Genomic DNA, 16,300 nt, shown 5'->3' with positions numbered 1-16,300 from the left:
TTTTTTTTTTTTTTTTTTTTTTTTTTTTTTTTTTTTTGTCAAAGTATTTTGCTATGTCGAAAAAATTATATTAGGTTTACATGATTAGATTGAGGTGAGAAAGATGAGGTGTAAAGGTCTTGAAGATTACGGTGTCAACAAAGTTTGATTTTTTGGATTTATTATATTTCCACTTTTCATAAGTATAATATATTTTGGGTTTGTATATAAACTCTATATAATCTTTATATGTATTTTGATCATTGTACATATTAAAATTTTCCGTTTTTACAAACTTTCCGCACCTATATCCACATATGATATATGATATGTTTTTTTGACCCATGATTCTGTAATCACCTTGAACTTTGGTTTGGGAAAGTCTACTACTGATGCATTAAACTTGGGATACAAATTAAACGAGGAATCTTTTACTCTACCAGATATAAACATATAATCTTTTACAAAAATTTCTAGGTGTTGCATAGTAGTTGAAAAGTACCCACCATAGATTACTAAGCTATTTTGTAGAATTCTATTTTCTTTTTGCATGGTTGCCTCTTTCATTATTTAAATGATTAGAATAACACAAGAATGAATATAGATTTAAAAATGAATATGACTAAAGAAGGGTTATTGAAGCATTTGTAAACCAAAAATAAATAAATAATAAGGTAGCTCATGGACATCTTTGCCTTTGTCTTCACTTAGAAAAATCTAAATAGGTAGTTTTCGCTTGTAATCTAAAACCGTAGAATACGAGTAAAGTGAATTCGTTCCAACCACATGTAGTAAAAGCAGTGTAACTCTCGATCGTAACGTACGGTAAACTTGGATAATGACTGAATCGCGCACAAGAGCACTTTCCTTAAAGAGTATTTTGACCCTTATCAAAAGGCTTGGGTTACACAAAATCTCTCGCAGGATACGACAATCAAAGTTTCTCTCTTGTTCTAGGCTAAGATACAAGAGAAACAAATAGAATTTTTCTTGTGTTTGTTTTGTATTATCACAAGAGATTCACTCGACCTCTCTCTCTTCTCGTGATCTCTTCTCTGTTTTTATGCAACAAAACAGAGTGTATTTATATATATGTACGACGGTTGTTTACGAATGTTTGCAACCATTCGTTTAATAACCACAAACCAAAAGTCACAATGGTTTATTAATATAACCATTGATACACTTAAATTACCAACATTCCTCCCCCATTTAAGTGTAAAATTTGATTCACGATATTAGTAACACATAAACCAAACTCATGCATTAATATAAATATCGTAACGATTGAATTTATATCTTAGTGACATTACACATTTCAAATGCCCGAGAATTAGGATGTCCTATGGATTGAATCCTTTCAACTCATTTTGGACACTTGAAGATAATATACACATGAATTTTCACACTATTCTAAGTGTTTATACTTGACACTATTATAAGCCATGTGTCCCTATCCATTCATGAGCATATAGGAAGCTAAGTCCAAGCTTCTTGATGCGGCTCCACTTCATACTCATATAGGTAGATCTTTTAATCTTGCACCTGCAAATGCAATTTTTCAAAAGATCTATTAAGAAGAGAACTTCAACCTAATCCTTTCTTGCAGGTTCAAGCACTTACTTTGGGATGATACAACAAGTGCTTCAATCTTTAACTGTAAGCTTTCCACATTGAATTCAGCCTCTAACGTTGTATTAGAGGGGAATTGGGTATCCCACAATTAAAAATTTCAAATGGACTTTAAACCCATCCCTCTAGCCGACTTGATCACCAAGTCTCTAGCTAACCCTTTAGTCAAGTGATCCGCTAGATTTTGTTCAGACCGAACAAATTGTATGGTAATAGCTCCATGAGTGATCAGCTCACGTATCATGCTATGTCTAACACCCAGGTGTCGTGACTTACCATTATACACTTGACTATAAGTTCTAGCCAAAGTGGCTTTACTATCACAATGTATACAAATTGGTGATACCGGTCTCGGCCACAATGGAATCTCATAGACTAAATTTCTTAGCCATTCCGCCTCTTTGCTAGCAGCCGCTAATGCTATGAACTCCGATTCCATAGTCGAACTTGTAATACAAGTTTGTTTTCTAGAAGCCCAAGAAATGGCACCTCCTCCAAGCAAGAACACCCAACCACTTGTAGAAGAGTTACTTTCTACATTGGAGTTCCAACTTGCATCGGAATATCCTTCTAAAACCGAAGGAAATCCGACATAAGACAAACCATAATTTATGGTTCCTTTCAAGTACTTAAGCACCCGTTTAATAGCTTGGCAATGGTGAGTACTAGGGTTACTAGTATATCTACTCAACTTTCCTACCGCATAAGCTATATCCGGTCTAGTACTTGTCATGGCATACATTAAACAGCCAATAAGTTGTGAGTACTCGAGTTGTGAAATTGCTTTTCCCGTATTAGGCATAAGCTTCACACTCGCATCCATGGGAGTGCTCACAGGAGAACATTTCTCATAATTGAACCTTTTTAGAACCTTTTCAATGTAATGAGATTGAGATAAACATAGGCCTTTGTTTTCACGCTTGATTCGAATTCCAAGAATCACATCTGCCTCCCCCATGTCTTTCATGGCAAAATTTGATGACAAGAACTCTTTTGCAAGTTCTACTTGTCTTAAGTCAGTACCAAAGATCAACATGTCATCAACATATAAGCAAATGATTACTCCATTACCGGAATCATCAAATTTGCTATATAAGCACTTGTCTGCTTGATTCAACTTGAATCCATTTGATAAGATAGCCTCATCAAATCTTTGATGCCACTGTTTAGGTGCTTGCTTCAGCCCATACAATGACTTTATTAATTTACACACCTTTTGCTCATTCCCGGGCATAACAAACCCTTCAGGTTGCTTCATATAGACTTCTTCTTCCAAAACACCGTTCAAGAATGCTGTTTTAACATCCATTTGGTGGATCACAAGATCATTAATAGCAGCCAAAGCAATTAATAATCTTATAGAAGATATTCTAGCAACAGGAGCATAGGTATCAAAGTAATCGATACCTTCCTTTTGTCTAAAGCCTTGGATAACCAATCTAGCTTTAAACTTGTCAATTGTTCCATCAACTTTCATCTTCCTTTTGAAGATCCACTTGCAGCCTAAAGGCTTGCAACCAGGTGGGAGATCAGTTAGGATCCATGTATTATTCTCTACGATGGAGTTTATCTCATCGTTTACCGCTTCTTTCCAAAACGCAACGTCTATAGACTGCATAGCCTCATCAAACGTTCTAGGGTCCTCATCAACATGATAACAATATAAATATTGATATTCAACCTCATCTATTGATCCCTCAACTAAATAAAGCTGAAAATCAGGACCAAAAGATTTTTCAATTCTTCCTCGCTTGCTCTTGCGGAGCATAGGTGACGCATTAGAAGGAATGAGTGTGTCATCTCCTTCATTTGTTCTACTTGAACTAGGAACCAAGTCCTTTGGTCTAGGTATTGATGAGAAACGTGTCTCATCAAATATTGCATCTCTTGACTCAATCACGGTGTTAACCGATATAGAATCATTAGGTTCTATCACATAGAACCGATAAGCCTTGGAATGCACAGCATATCCAATGAAAATGCAATCAATACCTCTTTCTCCCAAAGTTTTAATCTTTGGTTGGGGTAGTCTAACAACTGCCCTACAGCCCCAAACTCGAAGGTAATTCAAGTTTGGTTTCTTTTTGTACCAAAGCTCATATGGGGTAATCTTGTTCCTTTTGTTAGGAACCCTATTTAATAAATAGCAAGCCGTTAACATGGCTTCGCCCCAAAATCCGTCACTTAACCCTGAGTAAGATAGCATGGAATTAACCATTTCTTTTAGGACTCTGTTTTTCCTCTCAGATACACCATTTTGTTGTGGTGTATATGGAGCTGTAGTCTCATGTATAATTCCCACAGACTGAAAATAAACAGGATCATAATACTCTCCACCTCTATCGGTGCGTAACTTCTTAATCAAGTCACTATGTTGTATTTCAACCTCAGTTTTATAAACCTTGAATTTATCTAGGGCTTCATCTTTAGCATGTAATAAATAAACATAACAGAACCGAGTATGATCATCTATGAACGTGATGAAATACTTTTTGTTCCCTAAAGATGGTGTAGCATGCAAATCACATAGATCACTATGTACAAGTTCTAGCACCTTAGAATTCCTTTCAATACTCTTAAAAGGTTTTCTAACTATCTTAGTCAACATACAAGTACTACACTTCTCTAAATTTATGTCAAAATTAGGAATCAATCCTTCTTTAGACATATCAATCATTCTTTTATAGTGCACATGACCTAATCTTAAATGCCATAGAGAAGAATCATTTTTGCTAGAACATGCCATGTAAATAGAACTCACAACTTTATTAATATTAAGCATAAACATGCCATTACAAAAATATCCAAATCCAACAAAGACTCCAGCTTTAGATAAAACATACTTATCCGACTCATACACTTGTTTATAACCACACTTATTTAAAACACTACCAGAGACTAAGTTCTTCCTAATTCCAGGTACATGAAGTACATTATTGAGATCAATAGATTTCCCGGAACTAAACTCCAACACCACTTTTCCACGGCCTAGGATAGGAGCGGTTGACTCGTTGCCCATATGAAGTACGGAACCATCTTGAACTAGTTCATATGTCTTGAACCAGCCACGATCATTGCAAACATGTGTAGTTGCACCCGAGTCAATCCACCACGTCACTCCATCATCCTGCATATAAAATGCCTCAGAAATGTTTGATACATAATACACATGTGAATGTGAATCATTTACAAGATTCTGACCTTGATGAGTGATTTGGCCTTGGTCCTTAGACCCTTGCCCTGAACGGTTTTGTCCCATTCTGTTCTTATCCTTTGCAGCTCGACAATCACGTCTAAAGTGACCCGGCTTGTTACAGAACCAACAAACGCTCTTAAGCTTTTTGTTAGGTCCACCGTAAGTGTTGTCATTAAAGGGACGTTTCTTCCCCTTATTCTTCATCTTAGAACTCCCACCTTCCTCCATCATATTGATTGAAGAAGGTTCAGCCTCTTTGGGTTTTCCACCCTCTTGCACCCTTAGAGATTCCTCTATGCGCAAATGGCTACCAAGTTGTACCAGAGACAACTCTTCCTTTTTGTGTTTTAACATGCGCCTAAAATCCTTCCATGAAGGCGGCAACTTGTCGATGATACTCGACACCGAGATGGATTCATCCATCTTCATGTCGTGTTGAGCGAATTGCCCTAGGATGCGAAGCAATTCATTGTATTGCTCCATAACAGGCCTTGAATCAGACATCTTGTAATTATTAAAATTACTAACAAGGAACTTCTTACTAGAAGCATCCTCAGCCATGTACTTTGATTCCAACGCATCCCACAGTTCTTTTGCGGATTCGACATTTTGATAGACATCAAAGAGAGGATCAGACATACCGTTAAGAATGTGGCCACGACATATGTAATCATCGTTCTCCCACTTAAGTTGTTTCCTTGTCTCCTCCACAGAATCCTTCTCCGTATCCTCCGTCACGGTAGGCATTGGCATGCTTAGAACATACACCACATTGAGTGTGGTGAGAAGGAAATGCATCTTCTTCTGCCATCTTCGAAAGTCTACTCCTTCAAACTTGTCCAACTTCCCAAACTTTGAAGTCATCTCACGCACCGATGCACTCGTCATGTTCACCAGAAAATACTCTTTAAGAATGTAGTATAAGCGGTGTAACTCTCGATCATAACGGACGGTAAATTTGGATAATGACTGAATCGCGCACAAGAGCACTTTCCTTAAAGAGTATTTTGACCCTTATCAAAAGCCTTGGGTTACACAAAATCTCTCGCAGGATACGACAATCAAAGTTTCTCTCTTGTTCTAGGCTAAGATACAAGAGAAACAAATAAAATTTTTCTTGTGTTTGTTTTGTGTTATCACAAGAGATTCACTCGACCTCTCTCTCTTCTCGTGATCTCTCCTCTGTTTTTATGCAACAAAACAGAGTGTATTTATATATATGTCCGACGGTTGTTTACGAATGTTTGCAACCATTCGTTTAATAACCACAAACCAAAAGTCACAATGGTTTATTAATATAACCGTTGATACACTTAAATTACCAACACCACAATTCATATATATACGTTTCATTTGAAGATGTTCCCATCTTCTTTATACGTCTTTTTGTTTCGGTCCTACGTTTTGACTTATAAACGATGCTTTAAAGATTTATACGCATGCACATCTTATTATTCAAATGAAAATGATGGCTTTTTTGTATACGGCGTTCTAGCTAAGAAAAGTCGAAAATAGATTAAGTTTGATAACCAAGGTTATGTACTGCCATCAAAATCTTCAAAGAGATTTACCGAGAGATTAAGAATCTTGCAAGAAGACTTAATAAGCGCTTCACAAAACTTATGATTCTTTAGTTGCACTGAATCTCTCAGAATGTACTAGACTTGTAGACGCATAACTAATGTTCGTAAGGATTATGAGTGGATGACTCATTATGAATGCGGAATGATAGAAGACTGTAGAAGCCTTTATCGACATCGAATGTATGTGTTGGCAGAAACACACCTGCATGTGTACATGTGGATGTTGGTGTATTACTCAGGCTTAGCGTCATGCTGACCTAATAGATGTAATTATTTTAGAGTACTAGAGAGAGTTGAATATGGTGTGTGTGTGTGTGTGTTTTTATATATTGAGTCAAACTTGATGTGATTTATGTATTTCCTTTTCTACCAAGCACTTTGTCCTATAGGAACCGCGTCATCCTAAAACAGTCAAAACTAATTGATAACGTTATAGTTTATAGTGATTCGCATTATTGTGGATATATATGACTTCTTTTTTAGTTTTGAAGGTGATTTGGTAGATCCCTTTAGTTTTAGTGGACATTTGATACAGTACTTGATATCTCTGATAGAAAAGTCACTAAAAATGAGCTTTGAGAATGTTGAAACCTAATTGGTTGAGAGAATTAACAGCAATAAATTTAAATGATCCAATTGTTCACTTATAATTGGAAAAAAGAAAAAGATTTTTTTTTTTTAAATAAAAACTTAAAAGTGATTGGTTGGTAGAAAAAGCTACATAGGAGTCTGTGTTTTGTGTGGAATGAGAGAGCTCGGCCCGTACGTTAATCATGAAATGAGAAGACTCTTGCGCATTCTCTTAGTTCTTTTGATTTCATAGTTTTGTACATAAAGGATATAGTAATTTTTTAGATGTACAGCTTTTGATGTTTAGGATCTTATTAGGGGTATAATACGACTAAAAAAAATCAACAAAAAAATTAAGAAATAACCAATAAAAAAACATCAACAAAATGTGGTGTGTTGTATAAGGAGACACCAATGGTACATTGGCTTGTGATGAATACTATCATTATGACTGTCTACGTTTGATAAATGTGTTTGATGTTCTCACAAGTTTTTTCATAAGACTTCGCAATTAGTATTCTTGATTAGTTAGAAAATTTCTTCCTTTTGTTTGTCTACATTTGCTAGAACTAAAGATTGTCTCATACTCTCATATAGTAATATTAGATCACCAACTCTCCAATCACTATAATTGTTACAAATAAAAGTCTTGTCTTATTAAAATCGAATAACTCGCACATCTACAAAAATTCATTCATCATGTTTTGCATTGCTATTCGTGACCATTATAACTTTTATAAATTTAATTTAATAAAAAGAATTGAAATATAGATATATAAATTCGCATCATAAATATTCTAGCTATCAATTGTTGGCACGCGTTTATTTTTAATATTGAAATTTCTGTCTGTATATTATTGTGAGCCGATGTGTCACTTTATCTCCAAATGTTGATAAATATGACAATTATAATTGTTTTTAGCGAAACTATAAATTAATCAATTCAAAAGCTTGAAATAAGGTTCCAAACAAGGAACACATGTCATGGAATGTGGCATAGCCCCTATATAGAAATACATTATTATATAGAAAGGCACTTTTTTCTTTCCACCGAGCTCTAAACAGTAACGTCAATCTTGTCCGAAAGTTTTCTTTTTCCTTTTAATATAGTTAGGAAGTTTCAGATTTTTGATAATATTTGTGACGGGTTCACAAACGCAAATCATCTTCATCTCTCTCTAAATGTAACACATCTTTTAACTTATATACTGAGCCAATTAACCATCAACAATGCACATGCACTTGGTTCTTGTCAAAAATGTTCTATATCTCCAAAATTGTTAGTTTTATTGTATTTATTATCATTGGCTAGGAAGAGAAACAGAAAGGCAAAAGAATTAAAATATATATATATATATATATAGACAAACCGCTGTATTCTTATATTGTCATGGTCGGTGCATGCTTTACTATTCGAGTTCAACGAACTATACCAAACAAGATAAGAGTTCATGTATTTACTATGCAGAGATATAGTACCAGACTAAAGGTAGATGTATCTATATATATGTACACTAGAAGTAGACTCGCGCACTAACTTACACTTATTAAAATATTAAAAATTTTATATCGTGTGTTTCGATAAATTATGTTATGTTTATTATTTGTTTTGTTTTTAAATAAGTATTCTCGGTCACTTAAAATGAATGACTATTGATTACTTAAGCATTAAACTGAAATTTTTTGTTAATATGAAAGACTACTTTAAAATATTTAGTCTGTATTCATAGTATATAGAGCTCTTCATGTTTTGATGCACAATGAAGACGTACAAACACTTTTTACGTTGGAAAAACAACATTGATACGTATAAAATAAAATGCGGCTGAGCATGGACAATTTGTGTTAGTTTGTCCGCTTTTAACATAATCTATAAAATATCAATATCTTCTAAAACCAGACACCTCCAAAAAGGGCGAGACAATAGCTTAAATTTCTCGAATAACCTCTTCTTGAGCCAAAACTCATGCTCTTCCTTCATTCTCTGTGTAATTAATTCATTCTCTTTGTAATTAATTTCATTAATTAGATAACTAAATGTAGCGTAAATAATTTTGATATTTATATATTACCAGCATGCTTCACACATGCTTAAAACTTTTATTATTATAATTTGAATGTTTTAGCAATAAAATATTTTAATCTTAATGAATTATACAAATGACTTCAAATTCATTTGTGTTATAGAAGTAGAATTCTTTTTGTTTCTTGATTAATTGCATTTGGAAAAGAAAGTTCTCTGTTCGATATTTCTATATTTTTATCACGTACTTTATATCTATTGAACATACTAAATGCAAACTGAATTTTAGTTTAGAATTGAGTAATAAAATATTATTAATATATATTGATATATTATTATATCAAATAAAACTTGCTTTTTTTGTGTTACATTTTTCTGTTTAAATATATATATATATATATATATATATGTTGTATTATACTCAAAATGACCAACGAAAAAGAGTAAAAACATACCATTGTATTATTGAGTTACTTTTTTTACTGTTAACTGCATAATAACCTATGAGAACATAAAACAATTGTTCACCAGATTTTTTTTTTCTTCTATGTTTTTATTTCTAAAAATCATGTAATGGATGGAAGAAGAGATAACTCAAATCTTCCTACTTCTCCAAGACATTGTTTTTCTCGCGCGTTCCCTCCGTCTCTCTAGAATGCAACTGCTATTAGCTTAGGGTGATCTTTGGATCTTTCAACTTGATGAACACGTGGTAGAGGTGAGTCTTGTTAAATGTGTATTAATGAAACTTGCAAACATGGTCAAATCCCATTGCCTTGCTCTGCTTGCGAGTAAGCACTATCATCACATCATCAACAATCGATCATGGCTAGGAAAAATAATGGAAGATATGAGAAGAGAAAAAAAGTGCATAGTATAACCCAAACAATAATGTTGTGAAAAAAATTAGATGTTAATTACATTTTTAGAAAATAATTAAGACTAAATTTTGTAAGAAAATAAAAACTGAATTAGGAAGAATCGCATGGCTTTGGAATCCCATATCATGAGTTATATATCACCTAGACGTCCAAATCTTCCTCGACTCTAAACCCTAAACCATCGCAAAACCTTTCTCATCAGAAGTCATAACCTATAAATAAAATAAAGAACTATGGAAATGGTTATCGAAAACAAAGTTAATAAATACATACAAACACAGTTGTAACGTTAAGGAACAAATTTAAAGTAATATTATTCGAAACAGTTAATATTTGTTTAAACTCATTTTCATGGGTAATACATACAAACACACTTGTATAAAATATAGAATGGGTAATAAGTAGCATAAATATTGTGACTAAGATATAAAATCTATTAGGGTTTATGAATTATGATAGAACTTTAAAAATTTTTAATTAAAATTTTATCAAATGGATCAAAAGAAAAATAAATTACAACATTGATATACAAAATAGGCATTCGAAACAACATTTACAAGTGAGAATATGTTATTTTCCTAAGACCTTCTTCATCTAACTCTTTCTAATAAATAACCACATTTCACATGTTCACTTCTATATAAACTCCAAAATTTCGACTCAACTTATTTATTTCAACACCTACAAATGTCACATAAAAGAAAAAGTTAAATATTACAAAATTTAGAAAATTATGTGAGAGGTAGAGTATGATGTTTGATGAAGATTTTGTCTAGTTTATAGATAAATTTGTAGTAGTATGAGAGGTTTTTTAGTTTTTTTTGGGGTCAAATATCATGAGAGTTATGGTTACATTTCAAAAAATAAATATACCATAGGTTTTGTCTGTATTTTTTGCTCTTTTTTTGTTTGTTTGTAAAACAGTAATTGTATTGCAATTAATACATTAAAGTGTATTCATATGATATTTTGAAATTATTTTAGAATAAATTGATTTGATCTTTTGGCAGAAAAAACTGTGAAACAAATATTATGATAACCACCATATTATATTTTTCCAAAATTATGATATTAATATTTAAATCTTTAATTATCAGAAATTTATTTTGTCCAAATTTATGATATTAATATTTAATTCTTTCTTATTTGCAAAATTATAATGTTATGGTAATTATATAAAATATTGATAAATGATACATATACAAAATTATAATGTTATGTTAATTATATAAAATATTGATAAATGATATCTATAGATAATTACTAAAAGGACATTGTATAAATGTCAATATATTTTTTAGGGGAAAAATATCATTTAAATTTAGTGAATATGAAAAATAATGTATGTACTTTCGAGAAAAATAAATTAAAAGAATTTAATAATTGAGAATTGAGAACAGATGTCGAAAATATATGCACCCAAATGTCGTCGCGTTATGCCAAAACCTTCTCATATTATATAAGATATATAAGAATTAATCAACTTCGCTACTAGTACTTATAACATACATATATTTATAGTCAACTAACGTAAAGTTACACAGATATGCTAAAATAATAGTCAATGGCAAATATTATTGGTATGTATGATCCGTTTGTTTCACATAGCTCTTAATCCACTATCAAAATATAGGACCCATAGTTTAACGTCGAATTGTTATTGGTTAATCGAATATCGTAATGGTGCGTTTGTGTACGTACGTTGGTAATTAAGTTGTACATGGTGAATAATTAAGGAAGTGGAGATTGGTGGAGAGACATAACTGGATGGGGCAGGCAGATAATGATGATAATGTCTTCCATAATGGCCCATCCAATATCTTTTTATCGTGACACATGATATCCTCTCACCAAATTCCTTGAATAAGAATTTAAAATTATTATCTTAAACAAAAATAATATAGGAATAAAATAAATAAAAAATATATATATACCACAATATAAATATGTCATATAAAATTTGTGTATTAAAGTACAATACATTTCATATACTCTGATGAACACTCACCTAACCATTTCACCTTTTTGGGTATAATATAAAGTAAAGTTTGATCTTATAATCGTCGCATATACTAAGCGCATATATATTAATAAAGTTTATGTGAAAATGTGTCATTATTAACCTCAGAATTGATATATAATTTTTATTGAGATGGGTGAAATAGTAAAAAGATCACCACCAAATATATAACAAACAATTACTAAAAATTTGTCAAAATAAAACGAAAAATTAATCATTTAAACACGGCGGCAGGATATATTGGATCCACAATTTCATGACACAAAACATAAGTTTAGTTTGCTTTATAAAAAAAACATCTTTAATGATTCGGATTTTGTCGAAATGCTATACTAATCCAGACCCCCACATGAGAACTAGGTTGCATCTGTCTCCATAGATATGGAGTTTGTTACCTTTATACTCGTGAATGGAAGCTTTGTAATAGAAGACAGTGACTATTCTTAATCGAACAATATAATGTATCATGGTATTGAGACAAAGTGCTCGAAGTTAGTTACTATTACAAAGTCTCCTGATGAGTGATGAGATGAGTGATGAGTAGTCTTCTTTCTCCAACCGTTATGACAAGTTTGGCTTGCTTTGAGCTTATTTTCATAATCTAAAACAATTCTAAGATAGGCTGATTAACGCTTCTAAATTAAGAATTGTTGATGTTTTTTTTGTAAACTCCTTCGATTTGACAACCAATCGAAGAGTTTTCTTAATATATATATATATATATAGTTGATAAATAAATGTCATCTGGCTAGTGGCTCAAGAAAAAGGTTTTACATAATGGACCTTAAAAAATGATGCTTCAAACAGAGCGGCCCACGCTATTCTATCTATCTATACCAAGCACCACAACATGAGACAATAGGTGCATAATCCCAAAAAGAAGGATCAAGATACACAGTTTTGCATCTCTTTTAGTTTTCGGCCAAGGCTTTATCAGATATGTTCTCTATGTAAAACCAACACTAAGCCCATGTATTGCCGCTTGTGCTTGTTTGGACAAAACTGAAGATAACATTGACACAGAACAACCAAAACGGTGATCTCAAATATTTTCATCGTTTGACACATTGTCTCAAACTTGGTTGTTGCTAAACCAAACCGTGTGACCAGTGAAAGGTAAGGTAAAACATTTTGTATTTGATGAAAGATTAATTTTGGGAAATGATAGGAGGTCTTATAAAAACAAATGTTACAAAAAAGACAACAACTCAATGAGTAAAACAGAAAAGGGGTAGCTCCAGAGATCAAACACTCAACAATAGATTTTATGAAAGCAAAACAGAGTCGCATGAAACGCTCTGCTTATCTCATTAGGCCTTGGCAGTTTCACCCTCGGTTTCCCAGAAAGCCGTTTTCTTTCCGGTTTTGGATACCGTCTGCAAAACAGCGTCCGGCTGCACGTTGCCTTTCACCGTCACTTTCTGCTCCTTTATATCCACATCAAACGACTCCACGCCTGAAAAATGAAACACATATTGAAGAGATGATGAACATGCTTTTGAAATCAAAGCAAAAGACTGAAAACATTGCAGATTACGCGAGATTGACAATCTCAAAATGCTTTAAAGTGAGATGGGTTTTAAAGCATTTTGAGTCACACCATAACATCAATTAGCCAAAGAGGGAAAAAAAAAACTAACCTTCCATTTTCCCAAGGACTCTTTCACAGCTCCAACACATCATCCCTCACATGTCATAGCCACTCTGAGAACAACGGTCTAAAAAAAAACAAGACATAACTAACACACAGCTTAACACTTATGTACAACATAGATCAAACGAACAAGACAGAAACTTTCAAACAGCTCTAGCGGTCTATCCTACACAAGAATCAGATTCAGCTAATAAAAGTAAACCTACCCTTTGAAACACAGAATTCATATCTCAAAACCAAACACAAGACACCACACCCCTTTTTCTTCAGATTCAAGATCTGTGTTCCTCACTAGTATTTGACCCAATCAAGTTCTCAAGTCTAGTCATTTGAATAGATTTGATGCAACCACGGATCATTGTTACGGAAAATTATTCACAAATCATATGTAGATCGATCGAACAGAGAAAGAACCCAAATAAGATCAGACCCTCGATTGTAAAATTTGAAACCCTAGTCGAATCACGATATAGGAACAATCTTTATAACAAATCAGAACATGAAACTGGAATTTCAAAGAAAGAGCGATTGAAGTTACCTGAGACATAGCTTATTGAAGTTACCTGAGACATAGCTTCCTGTAAGAGAGAGAGAGAGACAGAGATAAAAATATTGATGAGCTTTTTAAAAAAAAACTACTCCCTCCAATCGTGAATACCTTTCGTTATAATTTTTTTTTTTTGTCAAAATATATGACGTTCTCATTTACCCATATAACTATCACTCTAAAATGACTTATTTACTCTTCTATTATTTTTAGTCAACAAATTCAGAATTCTATGTGTTGTTTAATGAGTGACTCTAGATATTGTTAACAATTGACTATATTTAATATTTATGTATCTTTCTACGTGTATGACACAATATAAAGTTTCCATCATTGCTTCTTCTTTTTAACAATACACAAAAATTATAAAATCAAACAAAATGAAAAAAGAGGAAAGTCAAGAGAAGGAAGAGCTACCTGTTTACACGATTTATTATCGTGTCAAACGTGATTTCGATCTAAACAAACTGTTTTTCTACGATGAAGGAGAATTTAACCCTGATCTTACAACTGGAGAAGAAGAAGTTGTACTCCAGATGTTGAGGATTTACTTTTCAAATTTCTTCTAAATTCAGATAAGAATTTTTATTGTATTGTTGTTACAAGTTATTTTGGTAATAAAAAATATGTGAAATATAATTTCACATTTCTATCTTTTACTAGTACAATATTTATTTTATTTCATACAAGTTCATTTTAGATTTTTAGTTAAAGCATTATAAAGCTGTTTTGAAATTTTTTTCATTATTTTGAATTGTTCTCTTCACTTGTACGTAGTATCATTGACCAAATGGCTATAATAAACAAAACACGATACTTGTAGCATTTGAATAATTTTAGAACAAAACTTATTTCAGAAAAATAAACCCATAAAAACTGACAAATAGAAAAACCCCCAACAAAGAGTCCAAAAATTTAAATACATAAACTCATGAAGACGATAATGCTAGAGTATCCATGACGTTTTGGACAAGCGAAACATCACAACTTATTTGAAGAGGAAGACGATTTTCCCTATCAAGTGTAGATTTTTTCATATGTGGGATTTTATATTTGTTTGATCCTCCAATTTTCATGATCTCTTTCATGCATAATTTGAGAGTCAAAAAAATATAATTTACTTTTTTTTGTTGGATATTCTTCAAATGATTCCTCCACAGCATGAATAAGATCTTCTACGGTTTTGGGGCATGTCTTGTGTTGCAGTGACTGAATGGCACTAAAAAATCCAAGATCTAAAATATTTAGATCCGGTGAATTGGAAGGTTGACACATCAGACGTATATCAAAACCATTTTTAGAAGCAGCTTCTTGAAATTCTTTATCGTCACACTCAACATGTGTTCTTGCATTGTCTTGTTGGATGAAAATAGTCTTCCCTCGATCTTCAATTGGCCATCTTTCATAAATTATCGGAATGACTTTTTCAATCAAACATGCTTTGATATCTTCTCTTTTCACAGAATTTGAAGCTTTTACCTCTAGAGTTCCAGCATCTCTATTCTTGCTTCGCCTCTTAGCAGGTTCCATAGTAACAAAAGGAAACACTCCTATTTTTCCAGAAAATGTCTCGTTTCCTTCTTCGTCAAATCTCGGTCGAGCCATCGCTGCTAGAAACATAACTTTTCCAATATAATTCTTACTTTGACATGTGCGATGTGGCACTTCTTCCTCGGGAAGTAAATAATACTTCTCTGTTTTCTTCGTCATATAAAACCATTTTTCATCAATATGTACAATATTGTACATATCAACAAATTTTGGTCCATGAATCAAAGTATCTTTCTCCAACATCGAGACACAAAACTTCAGCCTAGCTTTCATATTCTCATCCTTTAAACTTGGTTTAATGGCATTTGTATGACGTCGAATCGTACCTTCTTTGACATGCCTATGCAATGTTGACTGAGCAATACCCAAACCCATTGAAAGCGATCGAAGTGTTGTTCTCTTGTGAAATGGAATCTCCTGCACTTGATCCAAATCAAGCGTGATTCTCTTCCGGCCACAACGTCCTGATTTTTTGTGGGAGACATTAACTTCTTCACCATTAGACGTATCTTTTGCTTGTTTCCAAATTCGTTGCACTGTTCGAATAGAAACCAAAAATAATTCAGAAACTTCTCGAGTAGTAAACTTTTTTAATTTCCCATCTTGACTTCTCTCTAACAGAGCATTATATATCGCCCGCCGTTCTGTGTTTGAAAGATTTCTA

General features: G+C 32.8%; 1 pseudogene; it reads right to left on the bottom strand.

Annotated features, from left to right (window-relative positions):
• LOC104750569 lies at positions 12,999–14,216 on the bottom strand (annotated as a pseudogene).

Source organism: Camelina sativa, chromosome 16 (assembly GCF_000633955.1).
Source record: "Camelina sativa cultivar DH55 chromosome 16, Cs, whole genome shotgun sequence".
Lineage (NCBI taxonomy): Eukaryota > Viridiplantae > Streptophyta > Magnoliopsida > Brassicales > Brassicaceae > Camelina > Camelina sativa.
The sequence above is the reverse complement of the archived record's forward strand: the minus strand, read 5'-3'. Positions and strand labels throughout refer to the sequence as shown.